We start from the raw sequence: 22398 nt of genomic DNA, 5'->3' as shown, positions 1-22398 counted from the left end.
AGCCTAGGTAAGCAACTTCCCCTATTGCCTGTAAGTAACTTACATAATGGACATTGTTTCTTTTGGACACATTTGACTTGTGTTGGGAACTTTTAATGAAAACTACTTGAGAATGGGATGAGTTTAATTATTTCTTTTGCCTTCTGAAATCCATTGTAATTGATTAGTCGGGATTATACTGCTACCAAAGAAACAAAAAATACCATGTATCATATAAACCAGAAGTGAAAAACACCCCAACCTTCTAGTGACCAACACTATGGCATGCACAAAGGGTGATGCATTAGGTGGTGGAGGGAGGGACGGAAGTGGATAATTATTTGTAGCAATGCTTTTACTGTTGTTGGAATGAGACAGACTAACAGTGGCAGCAGTCATTTTGCTGAATCAAAGTCCATGTTAGTCGCATTATACACTGCCACAAAAGGTTGTTAAGGCTGGTATTAGCATGTACCACTGAGGACATTGGAAGGACTCGATCTGTCACACTAAATCGCCTTCTTGCCCTCAACCATTGAAGTCTCCAGCTCCTCTGACATGTTCTTTCATTAATGGCCTGGCCTTGACAACTGATCCTAATTGCCTCTGAACCGCACTTCATGTATTATTGGTGTCTGCCTGCCCTAGTTCATGTCAACAAGCCACAGCATGCACGGGGTGTGCCCAGTGCCTTTGCTGAAGTCACGCTCACATTGTCTATTCCTCTGAGGGGTCCGGGTCTCACTGGGAGTAAAGTCGAACGCTAAAGATCCTCCTGTCTCTTCTTAGTAATACTTTCCTGTCATTTTGTGCTATAAGGACCCACTAAAACATTAAACCAATAAGGCAGCATTTTATTAAAGCAGAGATATAAATGCTGACTTAAATTTGCCCTTACTTCAGTAACTAGTAAAATGTGTTTATTGTAAAATCCTTTTTCTACCTTAGATAGTACAGTTTACATTCTTTTTTCCTTGATTATGCACAGCAATTTCAATTTGATACATGATAATGGCCAAAAAAGGTCTATAATATTATGTCGTTTCCAGGTGGAATTACAAATGAGACCATAATTCCCCGAAAGTAAATTATTGAAGGTTTGAATAGGATATTTTACTCCTAACACTTATCAACAGATTTGTATTTATTGCATTTTCTAGAAGTAGTTAAAATAATCAATTTTAGTGCATTACATGTATTTAGAAGTCTTTATTTTGTTCTGACATTTTCAGAAGATACTCATAAATGGCAAAACAGCTTAGATGTATTTTAATTTACTATTCTATAAGGTGAGTTATATGCAATGAAATACTTTAAAATCTGAAACATAACATTAGAAATGCTCAAGATATTTACCTTTTTTTTTTTTTTTTTTTTTGACGGGGTGGGGGAAGTGTCTCTGAGATTTAAAATTTACCTCATTTCTGTGACAATTTTTTACAATCACATCTCCAAACAATAATATGAGATTCTTTCAATCTTTTCATCCTTTTTTATTTATTGAAGACAGTTTTCTGCTGAGCCTTTTAAGCATGCAAGTTCTACCCATGATCATAAAAAATAAATCATAGAAGCTCTTCCATGCTAGGTATCATTTAGCCTAATCTAGACAGTGACATTTGGGCCACTAACAGCATAATCATGGTTATTGCTACAAATTGCTCCATGTTTGAGTTTTAATGTTATAAGTAAATTATGCCACCGGGTAAAATATATGTTTCTTTGGGAATTAAACATGTTTATTTCAGCAATGTGGCCGTAGAATATCACATAGACTTTAGACTTCTTTCATGTAGTAATACTGCCACCTTCTGAAGCACAGAGGGATTGTCCTCAAGGTTAGCTGTCTGATTCTTAAGACTTCTCAGGTGGCCATTTGCAGCGACCCAGCAGCAAAAAAACTTCCAATCAAAAGCATTCCAGTCTAGAAACTGTCTGATTTTTTAAAATGATAAGGTTGATCTTAACTCTTCATTTTAAATAGCTAAAAATGAATAGAGTATCCAACAGTCAGTAAAAATGTTTTCTCTTTTCATTTTACCACCAAATGCCTTTTATTTTCTGGACTTGAGAACTACCTTGACTGGTGATTATGTATTTTTCCTGTAAGACAGCTCAGTTGATATGAAGTTAATAATTCTCATATGGAAATTACACAGCAAGAGCAGTTGCCTGGCAGAAGTGAGGCAGTGGTGGCCACAGCTGGGGTTGTGAGAAGGGGATGGCAAATGTTGTTTTCCTATCATTCAATCAGACAGCATGCCCTTCAGCAGAACAGCAAGCCCTCCTGATTCTTTAGAATTAGTGAGATTAGCATGAAGCACGTAATGCAGGATGATGGAATTTGTCATAATTTGCATTGTCCTAGAAAAATGCGGGTTGATAGAGCGACACATCTTGGAGCATGTCATGTCCCACGGGCAGGTCACAGAGGAAGCTTGGCAGAAATAATTTTGTGATATGTGCATCAGTTGCAAATGCTTCATAAACGATTTGTCAAAATAAAATAAATAGAAAGGTAGAAAGGTAGGGTAGAAAGGTAGAGAAAGTAGGGTCATTGCGGAAGCATCTCAAAGAACTGGATATGCCGTCCTCTGGTATCGGCAGGCATTTTCAGTGAATAAATGAAAAGACACAGAATGATTGACTTCACTCTTTTTTTAGTTTGAAATTTTTAAAGCCTTACTGGTATGTCTTTCCTTTCTCCCTGGTCTAGGAGTCAGATCTTGGAAAATACCTGTGTGTTTCTGCAAAGTTTATTGATGGAAGCCCCTTACAGAAATTATCAAATACAGCCACATTAGGAAAGGTTTTCTGAGAGATTGCTTCTGACCTTGGTAATGTTCCCAAACTGCAGATAGGAAAGGATAATCGGCATGTAGTTGACAAAACGAACATGACAGTGTTACTTATCTGCAGCAGAATTTCTGTAAATGGGCATGTAGAATTCAGGCAAGGAGAGCATGCTTATTTAGCATAGCAGTGCAAGAAGGAAAAGGTCCAATGTCAGGAATTATCCATGGTTTATTTATGGAGCACCTGACAGTGATGCCACTGTCTTTGATATTTAGGAATTTCTTCTACCCAAGAACATTATAAATAGTGTTTGCAGGTTATATTGTTTATCATTTCAATATCTGCTTCTACTTCACAGAGACATTTTGCAATGTCTCCTTTATTTGTCTTTCTTTGTACATTTCAAACAAAAGATTAATGCTGGCAGTTCAGTAACACTGATCTTTTATGACAGTTGAACATTTGTGGGTTGAGGGTCTAATAAGAAAAAAAAATTTTAAGTAAGGAGTTTAAGGAAAATGAAAAAGAAATCACTTGTGAGGATCAGTCTTATAATAAAAATGTTTCTTCTTACTACAGTGTTAGATAGGAAGAATACTCATTTTCTCAGATGGTTATAATTGTGGAATTAGGTTTTACGAAAACTAAAATTACCTTAGGGCACAGCTCAACATGAATAAATCTTTCAACACCCAGTATCGGGAAACATGATACACATGAAACCAATAATGCCCTACAATTACAAGTAGATCAAGAAGAACTGTGTGAAGTTTTTAAAAAGTATTATTTATTGAGTTCTATAACATGAAAGTGACTATGAATAATTGTTAGTTCAGACCATTTTAAATCATTTGTTGTTTGTAAAATAATAGCCCTCTATATAACCTTCATATGTTTTAAAGCTTGGCCTCCTGTCTGTATTCTTCAAAACTGATTGCTTTCAAACAAACTGTTTTAATAATCAGAGATAATAACTGCTTTATGGTCCCAACTGTCCAAAGGTAGGGTTTTTTGTGAACATTTGTTTCTCTAACATATCATCTCCTGACTCATAAAAAGATTTTTTTAATGAAGCCTGTTTGCTGGGTTGTAACATTTCAGCCCAGATTTCAGCATTGTGCCCATAAGTAGATATCCTGTACAATATTTGGTGCATTTAGAGTTGGGATTGTAGACTCCATCTTTATTGTCTATGCCACATTTTAACTACTTTTTCCATTATCTTCTTTTCGATGGAGACTACTGTGAAGAAAAAAAAAAAAACACCTGTTGCTTCTGCGAAATTTCTTTCCTTGCAGGAAATGTGCTTGCAGTGCCCAATAGTTTGCCTAGATTAGAACTTCTTCAGCGTTTTCCCCTAAATGTCAAAGCCATAGTACTCTTACATAACCTTCAGAGGAGAAACCAACAAACAAAAAAACAAAGAAATTATTAGCTTTCTTTGCAGAATATTATGACAAATGATGAAAAACTTTTTCAAATATGTATTTCACCACCCACCTCCCAAAAATTTTAATAAAATAAGAGTTTTAATTATATTTTTCATATAAAGTTTTCTAAATTGATTAACCAGCATAATGCAATAGATAGGTCAAATTTGCAGTATTTTTAAGCTTTATTCTGTTGCTCTACCTAGTGACCACTAACCTAGCAGTGCTAGTTTAACTCTGCTGTCTTATGAACTGTTTATTCAGTCATTCGTTCACTCAGTCAGCATATTCTCCTATTTATGGTGCCTCCTCTGTGTCCTATGAAGGATACCATGCTAGAGTTTACTTCCCAGAGAAGTAGAGTGAGCAGAGAAGGCCCAATCAGTGAATTTAACCGAGAAGTATTTACTGAGCAAAGCACTGCATCCAGAGTTAATGACGTTGCCACTCTGCGAACGAGCCTCGGAAAATGAAGAGGTAGCTAGAGGAATTAGCTTATTAATGCGCTGTCATTACACCTGGACTCAATCCAGTCCTTGGTGCTTGTCTGGAAAATGCATTGTATTATGAAAGGATATGGTAATCTTCAAGTTAACAAAAGGGTATCTAGTCTATGGTTCTCTGTCCACCTAGTCTGTGATGCAACCCAAATCACTGGTTTGAGAATGAAGTGATATTTTTCCTGGTACAGTTGACTTAAGGACGATAACTACATTCATTTTCCGTTCTACTTTCATTGACCTGTCTCCTCTAATACACTTAATGCCTCAGAGATTATTAATGGTGTTTGGATGCTTTTTCCATTTTGCCCTACCTTCAATAGCTGCCCCTATTAACTCAGTCATTTTAGAGTTGTTCTTTAGGATTCTCTATGGTGGGCAAGATGTCTCAAGGAAGAAAATCAAAGATAAAATGATGATTGAGTCAGCCAAGAATGTCATTGAGACTGTGCCCCTTAAAGGCCATACAGCTGCTAGGAGAGAACATCCAGAATGTAAACGAGAACAATGAGTGAAGAAGGTTGGCTCCACTGGATAGCTGGACCATTCTTAACTGCAAGGTAGTTCAGACCTAATAAAGAAACTGGTCAGGGGCCAGGGGCAAAGCCATAGAGACTCAGTATATTCTTCACGCTAAGCTAAACATTTGTCATTTAATCCTCACAGCCATTCTTTCAGATAAATGTTATTGTTCCCATTTTCAGGTATGGAAACTGAGTTTCAGAGAGGTTGTGTATTTTGTCCGGAAGCACATAGCTAGTTACTGGTGGAATAAGGGTGTGAAGCTCAATTTTAGCTGACTTCAAATCTATGTTATTATCATACATTATTTTTCAAGTTTGGGAAAGAAGGAAACCAATAAAAAAGTAAAGACTAAGCCCCTTTAAAATCTATGTGCAGAAACTGCATCATGCCTTAGGAATAACAAAAGCAAGTAAAGATCTAGAATATTAGTTTTTTATGAAGAGAGAACAGAAGATTTGGGGATTGTCTTGGAGAAGCAAGGACTAGTAAGATGAATAATATTATACTCTTGAATATTCTCTAAATCCTGAAGCATTTTCAAGAAAATAATACCAAAGTTGTTCTTTTATTAATTGAAGACAATATACAAGGAAATGAATTTAAGTGAAAACAAACAATAAAAAACCAGTTTGTGGCATGTGACAATATCTTAACCAAAGGGTATTGAAAGGCTGACATAGGCTACCCGAAATATCTACGGTATATGTCTCTACTGTGCGTTCCTCCTTAAACTGTATCGCTCTTTGAGATTCTTTGCTTAGAATCTTTGCCTGACACATACAGGCAGATAAGTGTTTTAGGAACGAACAGATAACTGAATGAATGAGAACTTTTCCTACCCAGCCTGGGAATTCATGAATGCCTTCCTAAAAGGGATGCTACCTGAACAGTAGGCCGATTTTTTGGAAAGAAGAATGAAAATTGAGAGGTCATGACTTTGCTAAAAGCCGTAGAAAAGAAAATGACTTCCCTGCCTGCCAGCCGCCTGCTCAGGTCAAAAGGCATGTCTCCTCTAGGACATTTTAAATGACACTAACAAATGTATTATTAGCACATGTTTTCTGAATTTAAAAAAATTATTTGGGGTTAATGCATACTTAAATGACACTATTTAAATAATAGTTTTCAGGCAGTGTCTTTCTTGGGTCTTATGAGCTATTTGGGGGAATATACCTGATAAGTTTGTTTTAGAATGGGTTGATTATCTTTAAAGTTTTAAAAGAAAGTAGTGATGAAGTTCACCCTTGAGATCTGTAAATAAGAGTGTGCTTAAGGGAACAAGACTTAGGATACCCTTTTGATATTTACAAGATAGCTCACTCAGAATTGTAAATGAAGTGGTACAGATAGGCAATTGTTTGTCTATTTTAATATTACATTTGAAGAAGCATTCATCAGTAGAAGGCATAGAATTATCTGTCCAACAAAGATTTAGAAGAGCTAACAAATTTTCTGTGGTATCTGAGAGAACTTGAACTTTTTAAAAAACTGATGCTTTGCAATGAGAATTATGAATAAAATTGAGAGAACTCATGGGATTTGCATTCTCACTGAACATAACACAAAAGAGAAAAATAATTTTTACCTTACCTATTTAACAGTGCCTTAGGTTTTATTACAGCATCTAGATATTTAAATTTGAGACGTGTGCCTTTATTTAATATGTTTAAGATACATTGGAAAATAGTTCGCTATGAAAAATATAGAACAATCCAAATTTCATATTTGGATTATTACCAATGAGCCTGATGTGTACCTGCTGTGGTGTGCACAGCGCACACAACTCTGTGCTCTGGTCTCTGTTATCAGTGCATTTTCACTCTCTCTACCTTTTAAAAGTTTAGTCATTTTTAAGTTCCAGCTTAAATTCCATCTCTTCCATGATACTTTCATCCCAGCCATGAACTACAAGTGACTTTTGTCTACCCTAACCTACAGTGTCATTTATTAGCAAGACTCTTTGGTTATCAATTACAGAAGCTTACTTAGACTATTTAAGCAAACAGTAGGAAATATACTATGATGATGCTGTACTATCTCCTAGGACCTCAAGGTAGGAATTGGCTAGCCCTCTGAAAATCACTAGGAAATAGAACTAGAACCAGGAACTGAAACCAGAAAAATAATGATAGCAAAGGTTTATGTCTTGTGTATTGGTCTGCTTAGGCTGCTAGAGTAAAATACCATAGACAGGGCAGCTTAAACAACAGAAACTTCTCACAGTTATGGAGGCTGGGAAGTCCAAGATCTTAATACCAGCCAATTTGGTTTCTGGTGAAGTCTCTCTTCCTGACCAGAAGCAGCTTGCAAATAGCTGCTTTCTCTCTATGTCCTCACATGCCTTTCCACAGTGTATATACATAAAGGGAGAGAGAGAGAGAGAGAGAGAGAGAGAGAGAGAGATAGAGGGAGAGAGAGAGATCTCCTTGTAAGGCCACCAGTCCTATCAGTCAAGGACTCCATCTTTATGGCCTCGTTTAACCTTAATTACCTGTTAAAAGCTTTAACTCTTAGATATAGTCACATTGGGGATTAAGACTGCAACTCATGAATTTTGGGAGAACACAAGTCAGTCCATAGCATCTTACTCCCTAGGTACCAGGCCTTATTATAAGCACTTTACATATATTAGGTTATTTAATGCTCACAAGGATTCTATGAAGTAGGTACTATTATAAATAGATAAGCAGAAAAAGGTTAAGTAACTTGCCCAAGGTCACATAGTTTATAAATGATGAAGCCACATTTAAACATAGCTGTCTGGCTGTAGAGTCCATGCCCTTGAACACTGAGCTAAACTTCCCCTCTGGAAGCCAACAGGACTCCCTCTGTCATCTGTCCTTCTATCTCAGTATTTGTTCATCTTGCAACATAGCTTCCTCTGCTTCTTCAGTCCACAGAGAGGAATATAGGCAGCCCTCAGCCCCAGAGTTTCCATTATACAGTTCTTTCAGGCCCCATCCCATATGTCTGAGCAAGAGAATTCTACTACCAGTGTAGATCAGCTTTGCCCTGCATAGTACCTAACAGTATTGATTAAAGAAGTAGAAAAACAGTCACTATGTGTTGCTGTTATACTCAATATGTGTTGCACTAGTGGTCAAGATGGGTGAGTCATGCTCTGCCTGGGTTTACTCATCTTCTTTTACTGTTGTTCCCCCATGAAATGGCACCTTGATTCAGATGCTTTCCTTTGAAGTGAGTTTAATTGTTGAGGGTGTTTTTATCGGATGCTCATTTTATCTTCTTGCCTAAGGAGATATTTGCAAAAGATATGTTTTCTTTCTGCTTGTCTTCAAATTGTGGAAAGCAAGGGAGCCAACTGGAAGAAGAAAAAACAGGAAGGACGGGTAATGCTTAGTTGTTTGTTTGGCTCAATTTACCTCTATTTGAATCCCTCTGCTCCTAAGGGAACTGTCTGTGGTTTGGGCAGCTTTGTGGGGATAAGGGTTAGCTCCACGATGTGAGCAAAGTTTGTCTGAACTAACCCTTTTCAGGAAGGCCTTACTTTTGGCTGATAGTGGTTGCATAGGCATGTTCATACCCTACCTCAACTTTCACTCCTTCTCTTTATCTGATCAGATAAAAACTAAAGAACAGGGATTTGTAGGTAGACAGTCTTGGCTTCAACCCCCACTTCTGCCATTTTACAGGCGACGTTATCTTTGACAAGTTACTGAACTTCTCCGAGTCTGTTTACTGAGCTGTAACATGGAAATGATGCTTATATCATAAAACTGCTATGGGAATTAAATGAAAATATATCTAAGTATTTTGTCTGTGTTAGAAGCCCAACAGTAGTGGCTTTGTTTCCCAGTTTCTTTATTAAGAAAATATGACCATAATAAAAATATGTGGTGAACTGGATCCTTCTAGCAGTTGCTGTTCCCTACATATGCAAGAGCATTTTGAAGGAATAGTTAGTACCTCAGGATATCAAAGGGTATTTGAGAAATAATTGAAACTTTTCCTCGATGGCCTTACAGAAATAAAATAGACAAAGTTTCCACTATTGTGGACCAAATGCATTGTCTAAAAACTGTATAAAAATAACTCCTGAAAAATAGGCATAACTGTACTATCAGCAAACTACTACTTGAAGTACAGTTTTTGAAGGCTGGAAAGAATTTGTAACATTCAACCTCACCTACTTCCTTTCAGGACTTGGAAACCAAAGCCCAGATGTTTCTGTTCGCCTTTGAAATTATCTTGCCTTTACTTTACTATACAAATAACAAAATAGCTAACAAGACTAGCAGGACTGGGTGCACTCTGTCCTCAATATTGTTTCTCTGAAAATGACTTTCCACTTCAACATAGCACAGACTGAAGATTATAGTGAGATTATAACAAGCTTTTATTTCCATTGTTTCTTTTTATTGCATATTTATTATTTTTCTAGTTGGTGCCAGTGAGTAGAATTCTTTTGATTGCTAACAGCTCTATGGATTATTACATCTTGTATCCCAGTTAACATTTTTAAGAATTTAACAACATACCCTTGATAATGTTAAAAAAAATACAGAAAATGAGGTCCTGAAACTCAATGACATAAGTTTATTCTTACTGACTAATAAGTCTAAACAGCTCACTGTGTTGGAAGATTTCAGGGATTGCGTAGGTTCTCCCTACTCCTATAGATTTAGGCAGACCCTATAATCAGAACAATCAATAGCTAATAAATTTGGGAGAGTTCATAGGACAGCAGTGAAGAAGAAAGGAGTATAGGTCTTAAGGAATAGAAATCGTTTAACTTAGGAATGACTTCAAGAATAATTAATAGTCTTCAAACATATGAAGGAGTTTCATTCAGGTGATCCTTACAATGTGCTCTCTACTTTCATAGGCTACAGGGAATGAGTCTGAATAGCAGCAAAGGACTTTGGGATTGATATGAGGGAGTTATTTTAAATGATACATCAATATAATCATTTGCTAAGTGATTTATATAATCAAAAAGTGGTTTTCATGTTGATAACATCCATCTTGGCATTGTTTCACATGTAACCTACTTAATATTTCTTATTTTAATTGTATATCATTCTCCTTTACCTAACTAATGGCCTTTCCTTGGGCTCCTCCTACCTTACCAGCCTGGCTTTTTCTATCTTCTCCTATTTATGTACCCGACCTGTGGTTACTCCCACAAAGTCCAGATACTGGCCCTTTGTTCCTTTTTAGACCATCTATTTATTTTTTTATACCCTCTATTAATTAGCCTATCTGTCCTTATGGTTCTGTAGCATGACTTCATGTATAACTTTGTGATTTCTAATCTTGTGTTTCAGAAAAATACGGTATTAGAAGATATCCTGTAGTCACCTCACTTTCACTAAGTTTTTTCTACATCTCCCTTTAAAAAAAAAGGAAGAAAAAAAAGAAAGAGAAAAAACTCTCCTTTTTTTTTTTTTTTTTTGCTGTACGCGGGCCTCTCACTGCTGTGGCCTCTCCCGTTGCGGAGCACAGGCTCCGGCCGCGCAGGCTCAGCGGCCATGGCTCACGGGCCCAGCCGCTCCGCGGCACGTGGGATCCTCCCAGACCGGGGCACAAACCCGCGTCCCCTGCATCGGCAGGCGGACTCTCAACCACTGCGCCACCAGGGAAGCCCAGACTCTCCTCTTTATTGTGTTCTCTTTATTTTTTTAAATCATTGTTTTATTTTATTTTTTTTTAATATTTTTTATTTTTATTTATTTATTTATTTTGGCTGCACCGGGTCTTCGTTGCGGCATGTGGGCTCAGTTGTGGCATGCATGTGGGATCTAGTTCTCCAACCAGAGATTGAACGTGGGCCCCCTGCGTTGGGAGCACGGAGTCCTATCCACTATACCCCCAGGGAAGTCCCCCCAGTGTTCTCTTTAATGCTATAAAATCACCAGTCTGGGCTTCCCTGGTGGCGCAGTGGTTGAGAGTCCGCCTGCTGATGCAGGGGACACGGGTTCGTGCCCCGGTCCAGGAGGATCCCACATGCCATTGAGCGGCTGGGCCCGTGAGCCATGGCCGCTGAGCCTGCGCGTCCGGAGCCTGTGCTCCACAGCGGCAGAAGCCACAGCGGTGAGTGGCCCACGTACTGCAAAAAAAAAAAAAAAAAATCACCGGTCTTCCAGGTTTCCAAAATAGGAGCCTTCAAGTCATCTCTGCATATTTCATCATCACATCTGTATCATATTTGTCACCACGTTCTGCCATTTTTTCCTTAATCATGCCTCTCAGATCTGCATTTCATCATCCTTCCTTCCATTGCCATCCTTATTACCTTAGATCTATACTACTGCAATTGTGTTCCATCTGGTCCACCTGTCTCCATCTCCCTTCTTCCTAATTCTTCCTGAAAATATGACTACAAAACTATTATATTATTGATACTCTACTGTTCAAAATGTCTTCAGTTTCCTTTAACATACTACATCAAGTTCAAATTATTTTGCCTAGCTTCTGTTAGATTGAATTGGTAGCATTAAGATCCTGTTAGAGCATTGCCCTAAGAGACCCAGGAGTTCCCATATCCTGTCCTTCCATTCACACCTTGCCCTCGTGAGGTTCTCAAGGGAAATAAATATACAAAGAGCAATGGCAAATGAGAACATGAGTTATATGTAATACTAGCAAGGTATGCAGAACCTCTAGATTATTCTAGAAAACTGATGAGCAATTGGAGGTTTAGGCCTAAACCCAGCTTCTCCACACTGCAAAGGCCAGATATTGCCATAAACAAATCCCAGAATAAAGCCTGAGGTAATAAGAACTCCTGGGAAGCTAAGTGCTGGTAGGATTGGGGAAGACAGATAGAGACAGACAGACTGAGAGGCAGGAATAAGTACCTTTCTTGAGAAGGGCTTATCCTTCAGCTTGATGGGTGAGAAAATTAGCAGAGTGACAGAGAGAGAGTGCTAGTTGACCGAAGAGTAAGGCCTTAATTCTTTTACAGATGTAGTTTCAAGGGTAGAAGAAAAGCAGCAAAGAGCATCTGTGCCCTTGTGTGTGACTTTTGGCACACATAAGTAAAAGTGGCCCAGTCCAGGTCAGGGCATCTGACCCAATCCGATCAGCATCTCCTCCCTGCTCACTCACCACGGTTTACAAAGCTTTTTGAATCAAGCCCCTGGCAGCCTTATTTTTCATTGCTCTCTGTTTTGTTTTGTTTTCACTGCACTTTATACCATCCATGAACATTTCCACTTCCTGGATTGTTAACTTTTCATCTTTTCTTTATCCAGATCCTTACATTCTTTCAAGATCAGTTTGCGACTGGCCTCTTCATTCAAATATTCTGCTACCTCTCCCCACAGTGATTATAAATTCCTCTGAATATCTATGATTTTCATAATTATTTCTACCCAATTGAGCACTTAACTGTCCTCTAACCATTTTATATATCTTAGTAAACCCCTTGAGTGCATGAACCTGCCAGGGAGGGGGAAATTCCCCCCCTGCCTTCCTTGAGTTTTCTTGGTTGGTCAAATAAGAAATAGACACAGACAGATTCGTGGGAGGAAAAAAACAAAATTTAATTCATATGTACAGAGGTCTCATAGAAATAAGGCCTAAAGAAACGAACAAAGCAGGCAGATTTTAGACAAAGAAACAATAAATTTGTCAAGAACTTCTTTGTGAGACAAAGAAGTTTGGGTTTGCGGTAAATTAGTAAAGTAACAAGGTTTTTCTTATACAGCCTTCTCTATATAAGCAAATTATTAAGGTATATTTATATGATACTGTTAAATAAAATCATAATGAAAGTATGTAGTCCAGTCTACCTCTTTTAGGTATTTAACACCAACAGGGAATAATATTCAAAATATAGCAATCATTATTGAACAGGAACTGACTGATCAGAATGGATTTTTGACTGGTACAGTATCAAATTTATATTAATAGATTGAAAGTACAAAATCCAGATAGTTCAGAACTAAAATAAAGTTTAATTCCTGCTTTGTCACAGATTAACAATGTGTCTGTAGCCATACCTTATATATCTTAACTGATTTTTTCATTATATCTACCTGTAAACCAATGAAAGCCAATCAAGCTAATTTAACACTTAATCTGACCATGCTTTCTTTTCTCCCTCCTGCAACCATAGCTCTCCTGTGTATGTATACTATAGTATGATTGCCTGTTCCATACACTGTCTATTTCAAACTTTTGTAGACCCATAAGCATCATATTTGGGGTGTCGTGGTCCACAGTATATAATAAGCATCTCCATTGGCTACTCTCATAATAATGCATTTGGTACAATAGCAAACACCACTGAACAGCAGTCCATGCCTTTCATGATATAATGAAATGCTTTTGGATTACTTTTTATGTAGAAATTACTTTGGGCCTAGATGTTTTTATATTACACATACTTTTACAAAAATATATTCCTTACATGTGTCCTGAAGTACTTGTATTCAGAGTCAACCAGTTGAAACTATAAACATGGACTATTGAGGTAGCCATCTACACTCTTCAACATTAACAAAGCAATTTAGGTGTTCTGTTACATTGTTTCAAACTACTGATAATGCCACAACTGTCATATGACAGCAACATAAAAGAAAGACTGTGTTGGGTTTTTTTAACCTGTCAAGTGGTGAAAGTTAGTATTTGTAAACTGAACTCTAACATAGTAGTATGGGGATAAGTGTGTATGTTTTTAAAGACAACAGATTAGTCTCAATCCAAAAGTGAAAGCTATGTAATTTTTTTAAAGACAGAGAGATGTCTTTCTGGGTGCTAACACCTTCAGAAGCTATTATCACAGTGTAGCAGAGAAGGACTATCTTGCAGATGGAGAGAGTAATGTTAAGATTCCCACCAGACCTTGTCCTTCTATGCCTTTTCCCCTGTGCAAAGGAATCTGTCAGCTCTTATTCCTTTCTTTGAAGAAATGCCTAAAGAATGTCACTTCAGTCTGGCTACACTTAGGCATCATGTGGAAGATTGTGGATGCCTTCAAGAAAGAGACACATTCTGAAAAATGTAATTTAATTTAAGGATTACCAAAAGGAAGTTTTTTGGCTTTTTATGACTGGCTTGAAAGTTTACTACTTTTCCATAATAATGGCCTCTCACATTTGTATTGTGCTTTTTCCTTTTTTAAAACACTTTAGAATTAAGTATCTTATTTGATTCTCATTATATTCTACATTTAATTTAAAGTTATCATGTTTATCGTCAAAAACAGTACTGTTTTTGTATTTTGTATTTTCTGACCACTAGAGCCTGTAGCGTAGGTTTGGTCATTTTTCTAGTAACCATGATGGATTATTTTTCACTGTGTGTACTACAGACAACATGACCCAGTCTAGAAGGGCATAATTGTTTCTCTCAATAATAATTATAAACATTGACATATACTTTCAATCATTTCTGAATGTTCAGGAGGATTCTCCAAACCCTTCTTTTCATGTTATGCTCATAATCAGATGATAGAGGCCAAATATCTCATCAAGGAAGTCTTCCCTGACCCCCAACAGAGCTAGATACTCTGCCTTTCTGCTCTCAGAACCCTTTGCACACAGTATTGGCATTATATTGGGGTCCCATTACGGTCCTGACTATGTTGTATTTATCTCTGTGTTCTCAGTACCTAGCTCAGTAAATGTTCATTGAATGAATATATGCACAAACGAATATGTGTGTTGTGCTTTGTTTTGTTAAACTGATACCTTGTGTAAAGGCCACTCCACATGACTATTGCTCTGTTCCCACCCACTGAGTCTGAGGGTAAGTTCAGCAACACGACTGGGAAATGCAGGAGCTACTTAAGCTACTTAATTTCTTTGTTATCTACAATTAAAGTGAAAAATAGCAAACCTTTTTATTTTTCAAACAGCACTTGTATACCTGTATTTCCTGAGAGTAAAAGAGAGTCCATTACGGTTTATGCATGGCCACAGGGTAATATAAAAAAGATATTAAAGTATTGGGTTAGGTCAGAGTGGAAACTTTAAATGCTATTTTGAGCAAAGCTTTGAAAATATTGAAAGGGAAGAGTGGCATTGCCTGTAGTAGAGAAAAGAAAAATTTAGGTGAAATAAATGTCAAATGAAATCGAATTTCTAATGAGCAGATAGTACTAAAGAAAACAAAGCTTTATTCTTTGTCTTTATAAAGCATTGGAGAAACACACTGCATAAGTTCTTGAAGTAGATTTTTTCTCCTTGCTCTAGAGGAAAAAAGAAAACTGTAAGAAATACTTACTTTAATACTTGTATCCTTCCTTTAATCCTGAATTGTAAAATGAGACTTGATCCATATGAGTGAAAAGTCAGACTGGACTAGAAAAAAGGTCATTAAAAAATTATGAACTGTTATGTTCCATTTAAAATATTTTCTTGGTATTATCCTCTTATGAATTTAGAGAAAGTATGAAACAATCTTTCTAGAGTCAATTTATACCTTTAATAGCCCCAGGTACCGTAGTCTCAGTGGGGGTTTGTGAAGAGTAATGAAATGTTTATAAGAAGTCTGAGATCGCTGGATGAAGTGTGATATATAGATAGAGTATTATTAGTAGTTGGTATGATAAACTAGTGAATAAAATATTTTCCTTAGTTACAAAAGTAATGAGTTCAAATCCATTGAGCTGTCTCTCTTCATTAGAAAGCTTTCATGTCTTTTTTCCTTATCATGTCAAATAGAGATCTTACTTTTGGCACTTAATTATCCACCCTGAGCTGAAATTCCCCAAGACTCAGATATTTTAAAGGGGTATTCCTTATTCGAGGGTAAAATTTTAATTTTCTAATTATTTGTAAGGGCAAAATTTTGCATGGTTTTCCCATTTTAGTTTTCTTCTTTAAGACATGTAGGCATGAGAGTAATCTAGTGGCAGACTCCTGGAAAGTATCTTGGTAAGGATCTCTCTAGAGGTTGGCAAGAAAACAAAGAGATATTTGTACAATTAGGAAGTAAAGAAAATTTTGCTTAAATGGCTATTCATCAAGATTTCTAAAAAATCACTTAGAAAAATTTTTAAAGAATTAGGAGGGCTTCCCTGGTGGCGCAGTGGTTGAGAGTCCGCCTGCCGATGCAGGGGACACGGGTTCGTGCCCCGATCCGGGAGGATCCCACATGCTGCGGAGTGGCTGGACCCATGAGCCATGGCTGCTGAGCCTGCGCGTCCAGAGCCTGTGCTCCACAACGGGAGGGGCCACAACAGTGAGAGGCCCATTTACCACAAAAAAAAAAAAAAAAAAAAAAAAGAATTAGGAAAAATTATGGGAATATTTTTTCTATTTTTCCAATTTTTCCAAAATTACTAGGAAAAGTTAATGTTGATTAAATGTATTCTGAGTCACTATTAGAATTAGAAATTTTTATGAAATGTGTTCATCTTATTTTTGAAGCACTTTGGAGATTACATGAAAAAATTTGGTATGACTTTTCAAATAGGAAATTTTAAGGGTGTTGACTAAAAAAAAATGCACAACCTGAGAACTGTGAGTTCAGTTTTATTTGGGGACTTATTGAGGACTGTAGCCTGGGAGACAGCCTCTCAAATAATCCCGAGGAACTGGTCCAGGGAGGTAGGGGGGAGGTCAGTGTATATATATGATTTGGCAAAGGGGGTGTGTGCAATCAAGCACACATCTCAGTAGAAAGTTGGTACTACTCACAAGGAGCAGATGTCTTCATTAATGATTTTAGTGCTTTTCTAGGTATGAGAAGATGCAAGAAGCAGGGTTCATAAAATTCCCTCCTGAAATTATCTAACTATCTGCAGGCCTGTTCTGCCAGCTTTACCCAGAGCACAGAGTGCCTCATTCCTGATCTGCATCCTGAATTCCTTTCAGGATGTGTTGGAGTCAACATCTGCAGTGGCTAGTGACCTAATTCTTGTAGAGCCAGATGGCAAGTGAGTGACATTCTTTAGTTGGCAAGGGGCTCTAGTGATAAATCTAATTTAAGTATCTAATGAAATGAAAAACTAGTACAAATGTATATAAACTTATTGACTGTTGTAGAATCTTGAGTTATAAGCAGTCTTTCTAACATATTTATAAGTCGTTTTACATAAAAGTCCCAGGATAGTGAACACAGATAAGTGCAAGGGCCATACACAGTAGTTCTCAAGAGGACCCTTTATTATATGACTCCACCCTATATCACCTTTTATATATACATGGTATTCACTTCTCTTTCACTACAGTAAGTTCAATGAACTTTTTTAATCCATGTTTTGGGTCACTCTAACTTAAAATTTTCATTCTTTTCTGTAATGCAAAGGAGTTTTCTTTTTCCCTAACTTTCTAGATTTACTTTTCTACTTCATCCTGAGATATCGGTTTACTTGAGCCTTTCCATTATATATGTAAAGTTTATGCCTAATAATTTGGAGTAATTAAATCTATATCCGTGACTATCAAGGTGGAACTACAGAATACTGAGAAATTATGGAGTGGCCTCTGCAAAAGGTAGTCAACATGAAAAACAGTCATCATGAATACAGGGCAAAACAAGATTTGAGAGAAGGGAAAAAATGCCTAAAGCCAACAAAGACTTCGTGGTAATACTGGATTTCAGATTAGCTGAATGTTTCTAGTTCTGCATGACAGCAAAGACAGGGGTGTGGTTATGGGCACCGTGCTCGGAGGCACACTTTATCGCTGAGCTGCATCAGGAAGAATAAAATTTCTCTATAAAAGCCTAGTTAAACTGCATAAGGAATGTATTTTGGGCATCCCATTCTAGAAAAAAAGTAAGTCATCTGGGTAGGAGATGGGGCAAGAAGGTATGCAGAAGTGACTTCCAAGAGGAAATGATTTAATAGAATGTGGGCTTTGGTTTCTGGATTTCTTTTCATAAATCAGTAGTTAACCTGTGAATAGCTATAAGGGTGGGTAGGTGTTAAAATATTATATAGAGAGAAAATATATAAAGTCAAAAGAATGACTTAGAGTTCTTCCAGAAAAAATATGAATATCGCTAAGTAACAGTTTTGCTGGAGTCCTCTACAGATCATATTGAGGTCCTTAGGCCCAGTGCATCCAGAAACAAAAACAAACAAACAAAAAAGCCTACTCTGAAGGAATTGAGAGCTTTCTCAAATGAGTTGCCTAAGTCAGAGGCCAAACAATAAGAACTAGAAGATAATACAGTTGTTGTAAGGAAGTCTCCTCTTGAGATAGGGAAGGAAAAAAAAGGAACTAGGTAAAATAAATGAAAATTTGTATCATCAAAGCAAAAGTGAGTTGAGGAACCACTGTACAAAGCTACTTCATTTATCCTAAATTCAGAGGAAAAAATATTCCATGTAGGGCTTCCCTGGTGGCACAGTTGTTGAGGGTCCACCTGCCGATGCAGGGGACACGGGTTTGTGCCCCGATCCGGGAAGATCCCACATGCTGCAGAGCGGCTGGGCCCGTGAGCCATGGCTGCTGAGCCTGCGCGTCCGGAGCCTGTGCTCCTCAATGGGAGAGGCCACAACAGTGAGAGGCCCGCGTACCGCAAAAAAAAAAAAATTCCATGTAAGTGAAGTATTTTGATTACTTATGTTATTTAAATATTTTAAATACAAAATCTTTCAAAAATACATTTCACTTTACCCTGCATGATAAAAAGAATGTCCTAAAGATTTTATTTGTTCTTAAAGATTTGTGGTCACATGAAGAATATTAATTATTTTATTCTAAAGCAGTTCTTCCAAAAGCGGTTGAGGTTAATAGGACTATTTATCCCTGCTTGGATTTCTGAGTATTTGTACTTGCTTTATGTAGCCCTTATATCCCCTCCCTGGCTACTAGTTTACCTGCTGTCGTTTTTTGTTATCATCCATGAGCCTGAGTCTAGTGACTTCCTCCCTGCTTCTTTCCAATTTGTTGCATCTAACTTGTTGTGGGCAGAAAAAACAGACAAGAAGCTTGGTGTAACCATAACTAAAGTAGGGTGAGTTTTGAGGAAACATCTGAGAAACTATACTAAGATTGTGTAACTTAAGTATGTGGCTCTTTTAGGACTGAGATTGGCTGCTTATTGCCTTTTTTTTTGCAGGGGGTGGGGGAGGAAGGAGGGAAGGACCTTGCTTCAAGGCTCTTGGCTGCATTCTGCATAATAAACATCGTGGCATTACTTATTTCTGTACATCAGCTAACTTGTTCGAAATTGTCAGTGTATTCACTATTGCAAATTTAAAAGGGAGCTGTGGAGCATATTCTAGAAGAGATCCTGTGAAGCAGTGCTTCGTAACTGAAATCTTATTATCTATGTTATATTACTTGTGAATAAATACTATCATTAGTTACAGGAACTTATCCTTTCTTTATATGATAGGTTATGTGTCAAAGACAGCACCTCCTCATGGGAAGTGCAGTATACATGCATAGTCATAGTTATATTTGTAGCAAAATCTCCACTTTGAATAATTCACACTTAAGCCAATAATTCTCTTCTGTCAGTTGCCCCATAGATTTTGAGAGAAGTGGGACAAAAAGTACTGGCTTAAGCTTGCCTCTACAAAAATATGATAGAAATTAGAACACAGCCTAATAGATTTCAAGCAGGGAAAGGGGCAGAAGGACAACCACATAGGAGGAATCTTAAGGAAAAGAAGACTATGGAGTACTAGGGGCAGTAAATATATAAGGGAAGGTGAAAGGATTTGGGAGGTAAATAAAGGGTAGGTATGTATATCATCAACTAGTGAAAACAAGGTCTTTATGAAACCCTGAGAAAGATAAATGTCCAAGTATCAGAACAAGAAAAGAGTGAGAATGGTTCATAGAAAACTGAATTTCTATCTTGATAAGGGTTTATTGCTATATTAGCATATCTCTAAGCTTCCTGAGACAGCTTGGGATAGAAGAGGGACATTAAGCTCTAAGCCTAGCTCTGTTCTAAAGAACCTTCTGGCCTTTAACAGACACTTAGCAGACAGTTAACCCAGACTTCTGTTTTCTCACTAAAAAATGAAATGAAAAGTTTATATAGTGAAAATTTACATATTATATAACTAAATATTTCATTATACATTTACATAATGAAAAATTATGAAATGAAAAGTTTAGACCAGATGATTTCTAATATCCTTTCCAACTCTAAAATTCTGTGATTTTCTGAGGAGCAGATTTTAGAGTATTGGCTTAGAATTTGTATAGCCAACTGATATCACTATCACAGTGTCTTTTTTCATGTCTTACACTAGTTTTTACTCTTCTGGAAGCTGCCTTGTCCATGGTTCCCTTCGAAGAGACACTGTCCTGTCCATCTCTTTTATAGAGAAAGTTCTAACCTGCTCTTTGTGCAGAGTATGAGCCCCACCCCTATCTCTCACACTATCAGTGACTTTTTGTCCAAGGCTCAAGGTCAGTTATTCCATCCGTCATCCAGTGACCTTATCAAATGGTTTGGCACAAACTAAAAGGCGACAAGAATGATCTCCTGCCCCAAAAGATATGGGTTGGGCTAGTATCAGACTGCTAAGGTAGAATGCATAAAAAGATGTCATAAAATAGGGGGAAGCGTAATGTTGCATAGGAGAGCTAAAGTTGTAGTCCATGAGAAACCAGAACCTAACAGGAAGAGAAGCTCTATGGAATGGTGAGTTACATGGCTGTTTGGAGAAGTTCCCTTTATTGCTTGCATTTATGTTCTAAGGATAACACATTTAAATTGTTTAGGAGTACCACCAGTCAATCCATAGAAGTATTGTAATTATAGAAGAAGTGAGAAAATACACACTCAAAAAAACTGAGACCAAGAAAATAACTGTATATTTGTTCGAATGAATAGAAAATTCCTGAACAGCTGCTATAGAGGTTCTTAAAACCGCCTTTAATCCAAAACAAGACTTTAGTTCCTGTACTCATGAGGCATTTTTCTGTAGTTCTTTTCCTATAATGCCCCTTGTATCCCTATATAAATCCCTATTTCTTAAACCTGAGTTGAATATAACCCAAAGAACCTACTTAAGAAGTCGTTATACTTTCCAAATCATTCCCACATCTACACAGTCTCACAAGAACCTCTTGAGGTATGTTGGATCCTACTTCATGGTTATGGAAACTCAGAGAATGTAAATGATCTTTCAGGGCCTTTTGGCTCTAGCCTATATTTTTCAGGCCTAAAGATAAGCAGTTGTCTAATCTGGTATATCTCTGACTAGATCCTTGACCCTCTCTGAGACAAATCCCACCCTATAATTTTTTTCCCAAAGATGTTACATGTTCCTAAGAAATAGCTTACATAAACATGAAAAACTAATACCCTTGGCTATTGATGGAGCTTCTACCATTTTTTCTCCTCCTTTCCTGGTTTGCAATACAGATGTTGTCTCTAGGGGGTGATACCTGCTCGTGTCATTACTGACACTAAATGAGGGCACAGAATTTTATGCTAATGGTACCCATTCTTTTCCCAAGTCACCAACACTCTCCCGAATCACTACCAGACTACTAGCATTCTATCAGTGGTGAAGTAGCAGGCCCACTGCCTCTAATGTCTATCAACAGACTCTTTTAAATTTTTCTTTATGTTCTTTTTGCATATTTCTTGCCATAAAATTTAGAAATGATATGGTTGAAATCACCACTACCCCTATTCTCCCCCTACCACACAAACACGTGCATGCACGCACACACACGCACACACACACACATATACACATACACACAAGCTTGCCAAGGGTCAGTGGGCAAGCTTGTCTCTGTGTGTGTGTGTGCGCGTGCACGCACGCATGCACACGTTTGTAAACTTCTCTGTTTTCCCTTAGGTCAGAGGTATGTTCTTCCACTCCCATCTGTAGCCTCCTGACTCCCACTTTTGCAAATGGATCCCTAGTGGACCCAAACCACCAGTCCTGTAGACATGCCCAGACATAGCTAAATCCTACAGTGAATACAGATCTTGACATCTACTCCACGACTAATTAGTAATGGGGGCCTTTCTGTTACATACACACAGCCTCTTTTGTACATTATTACTGATGATGTAAATAACTTGCCTTTTATTTCTAAATATTGTATTTTAAATACATTGAATATCCTGAGAACTTTCAAAGATAAACATATATTACTTATGAGAATGGCAGTTTACTTCTGTGGTCTTCCTTGCAAAATTCCATAATCGCGGTCTAACCATGAGAAAAACATCAGGCAAACCCAAATCGAAGAACAATTTATAAAGTACCTGACGAGTACTACTCGAAACTGTCAAGGTCATCAAAAACAAGGAGAGAC

The 22398-nt window shown here is 37.4% G+C and overlaps 1 protein-coding gene across 1 annotated transcript in view; it reads left to right on the top strand.

Moving 5' to 3' along the window:
- LOC137226919 (uncharacterized) overlaps positions 1 to 22398 on the top strand; it is a 261239-nt gene that overhangs the window by 64206 nt on the left and 174635 nt on the right. The gene's annotated exons all lie outside the window — the stretch shown is intronic.

The sequence above is a fragment of the Pseudorca crassidens genome, chromosome 1, assembly GCF_039906515.1.
Source record: "Pseudorca crassidens isolate mPseCra1 chromosome 1, mPseCra1.hap1, whole genome shotgun sequence".
In the NCBI taxonomy this organism is placed as follows: Eukaryota; Metazoa; Chordata; class Mammalia; order Artiodactyla; family Delphinidae; genus Pseudorca; species Pseudorca crassidens.
The sequence above is the reverse complement of the archived record's forward strand: the minus strand, read 5'-3'. Positions and strand labels throughout refer to the sequence as shown.